Here is a 3,687-nt window from a genome sequence, read left to right as displayed (position 1 = left end):
CCCAAACAAAGCTGAATGCCATACATGTAATACCAGCAAAACTTAAGAAAATATATATATATATATATATATATATATATATATATATATATATATATATATATATATGGATCTTTGGTTAGTCGGGTTTTCTCCGCGTAAGATTTGAAGTATCTAGCCTAGATACTTCCAATCTTCTGTGAGAAACCAACAACAAGATCCACATACTAAACTCTCGAGAACCTCAGAAAACAAATATATATATATTGGCCACGGAGTATGTATGTATATGTATGTGTATGTATATATATATTTTCTGAGGTTCTCGCGGGTATTTGTATGTGGATCTTTGGTTATTCGGATTTTCTCCCGCGTAAAATTCGTGCAATTTTACGTGGGAGAAAACCTGAATAACCAAAGATCGATCTATCTATCTATCTATCTATCTATCTATCCAGAGAGAGAGAGAGAGAGAGAGATGGGCGGGCTGATGGGCAGGTTGACAGGCAGGCAGGCAGGCAATCAGTAGGAACCATTCCAAACATGTTCATGCTAAATATTCATGCTAAATATTTACCTGAATGCAGAAGAGCCAGTCTGGTCTAGTGGTTAAGATTATAGACTAAAAAGTGAGAGATTGGGAGTTCTGATTTAGGCATGAAAGCTGGCTGGGTGACCTTGGGCCATTCGCAGTGATGAAATTCAGCTTTTTGAGGTTTATATTTGTTCCCAACTCTTACAGGTTTTTTTTAATCATGTTTAAAATAACAGTTCACTGTAGTCAACCTAGTATTATTGTTATTGAATAGCAAATATAAGGTGATTTTTTTAAAAAAGGCAGCGGAGAAAAAGCTCTCATTGTTTGACTTCTAATCTGAAGTTCCTTTTTGCATGACTTACCATGCTAGTTAATTCATTAAGCAATGGATTTGGAGTTCAGATCTAGGAAATGAGAGAAGCCAAATTTCCAATCATTTATGTAGCAAAATAGCTAATAATAACTTTATTCCTAACAATGACTTATCCCAAATGACAACAACAAAGTATTGTCAGGTTTTAATTTTGGCTCAGCTCAATGCCTTGCTATCATGTGTCATTTCTCCTTGCATCACATATTTTAAAATGGTGAATCATGAGCTTTTACATTTTCTTTCTTACAAAGATTCCCATGCAATAGTGCTTTTGCCTTTGCATTTCTTTTGCATTGCTTGGAAGAAACAGGACTTTTAAAAAGGTATGGTGTGTATGTTTCTATATTTGCCATGTTATGTTAATCTTGATGCTTGATCTTTGGCTATAACAAAGCTTTGTTTTGTCTTGTCTTGTCATTTTATAAAAGGGCAAGCCCTCTGCCCTTGGCAGACATTTTCTTTGAATATCCAGAACATGCTCTCAAAATGTCAAAAATGGCTGCTGGAATCAAATGAAACATAATCAGGTATAACAGAATTAAGAAATGGATCTTAAATATATAAAATATTAAATGCAACATTTGTTTCTGAAATCATATTAAGTCTTCTTTTTTAGTGCCTTAGCAAGATGTGGATTATTTTAAAAATGTCAGGTGGTAGGAGTAGAAAAATCTCTTCCTATGATCCCTGAAATCTGATGATTTTTGGGTTAAAGTGAGAGACTGGATAGATGTGATACTGGTGCTCTGAAGCTGCATGATTTGTTATAAGAAAAACTGTAAACATAAACTTGCATCCGATTTCAGTAAGATTTGCAGCATAATCCTAAAAAAACCTCTGGTTGTTTCACTGGCTTCCTTTGTATTAATATCTATACTCTTGATGCAATAAATATTCTAACTTGCAAAAACATTATTGTTATGTCATCTTATTGGTGGGATAACTATAATTTTAATTATTACTGAAGATAAAATGAGGATTTTCTACAGAGAGAAAAAAAAGAGTCTTTTCAAATTATTAGCCTATAATTGAGTACTCTGACTATCACACAAGCTATTTATTCTGAAATAATCTCATTGAAAGAAATGGGATTATGTGTGATTGACTTGGTAGCATTTAGTTGAGAACAATCAATTCAGTCTCTCACGAATTTTAGTAATACAAGCGTGCAGTTTACTTTTTCAACTTGAAGCAATTCTAGGGAAAAAAACATTCTATGGTAAATTGATTGTTAGGAAGATCTAGTAAATGTTCTGAGAAGCAAAGAGTGTACTATTCTTTAAAATCAGACTAAGTTATAGCAAAAATGAATAAATATTCAGTGTATTAAACGTTTTTCAAAACTGCACAAGCAATTAAAAACGGTGGCATTTTACTCAACATTTTACATCCAAATCCTTATACACAGTACCAATAAAATTTTCTGAGTGATGTGAAATATTGCAGGACAGTTGTTCAGCATTTGAAATAAAGGAAATTATACAATTGAAAGCAAATTACCTGAAGTTTTCTAAAGATTCCTGACAGGATTTACTTTTCACTGTGGCTGAGGGAGAAGGGGGGGGGGCATAGCTATTATTTCTAAAATATTCCCACACATCCCTAAGTTTATTTCTCAAAGCAAAGCTACAAAGGATATGACCTCTTTCCTTCTCCTAACCTTTCACACTGTTGAATGACCTTGCACACTGGTGCCAGTCAACACAGCTTGATTTGCTATGGTAAGAATAAGATTATACCTAAGAGCCTATGTCATTTCCAGGTTCAATAGGCACAGATTTAAACCTAGTCCTCCCTTTGACCCAATGGATTCTCTTGAACTATTGCACCTTCTTTGACAATATTTGTGAATGAATGAATTCATGACGATTCAAGGTTATTTTAATGATAATAGCCCTGCCCTGACAAAGAAGAAGGGGAAAGGCTAGTAGTTACTGGCATGGTGCTTCTTCGCCACAGCCGACTTCCTTTTTGACAGATTGACTGTGGAGTGAATTCCTGTTTATGGTCAAAGGCTGAAAGCTGTTGTGTGTCTGCAGCAGCACTGCTGCTACTGATCTGTGAACATGACATGCCTGATAATATTGCATTGCCATAGCAACAACAAACATAGGGCAAAATTCTATTAGCTAGAGTGACTCAGTGAGTCAAACAGATAATGTGATGGGCCTGGCCGGATCCCTGACAAAAGGCTGATGTGAAAGTTGTGATGAATTAACTTTGGTTTCTTATGTCTTTATGTATCTGTTTATGTACCATAAAATGTACTGTGAAATGCATATGCAGTATATAATGTGATAAAGATAGATAGATAGATAGATAGATAGATAGATAGATAGATAGATAGATAGATAGATAGATAGATAGATAGATAGATAGATGATACTCAAGAGCATGGTATATTTTAGATTATGTATGAATTATAATGTAATGTGCATAATATATATAATATATTACAGGTAGTCCTCGACTTACAACCACAATTGAGCCCCAAATTTCTACTGTTGAGTGAATCGCTGCACTTGTTAAATTAGTAACATTATTGTTAAGTGAATCTCGTTTCTCCATTGACTTTGCTTGTCAGAAGGTCACAAAAGATGATCACATGACACTGAGATACAGCAACTCTCATAAATATGAGTCAGTTGCCAAGCATCCAACTTTTGATCACAGGACCATGGGGATGCTGCAATAGCTGTAAGTATGAACAATGGTCATAAGTCATTTTTTTTTCAATGCCATTGTAACTTTGGTGTATTGTAAATGAACTGTTGTAAATCAAGGACTAGTGTCTATT

At 34.4% G+C, this 3,687-nt stretch overlaps 1 long non-coding RNA gene across 1 annotated transcript; it reads left to right on the top strand.

The window, feature by feature from the left end:
* The first annotated feature begins 1,090 nt into the window (after nt 1-1,090).
* On the top strand, nt 1,091-3,383 carry LOC148125139 (uncharacterized). The gene is made up of 3 exons (XR_015744506.1): nt 1,091-1,213; nt 1,319-1,417; nt 3,350-3,383. It is a non-coding gene; the product is annotated as an uncharacterized LOC148125139 (long non-coding RNA).
* Nucleotides 3,384-3,687: the final 304 nt, after the last annotated feature.

This window comes from Pseudonaja textilis, chromosome 8 (genome assembly GCF_049901715.1).
Source record: "Pseudonaja textilis isolate UNSWEBS1 chromosome 8, rPseTex1.2, whole genome shotgun sequence".
In the NCBI taxonomy this organism is placed as follows: domain Eukaryota; kingdom Metazoa; phylum Chordata; class Lepidosauria; order Squamata; family Elapidae; genus Pseudonaja; species Pseudonaja textilis.
Note: the sequence above shows the minus strand (reverse complement) of the source record. Positions and strands in the feature narration are given on the sequence as shown.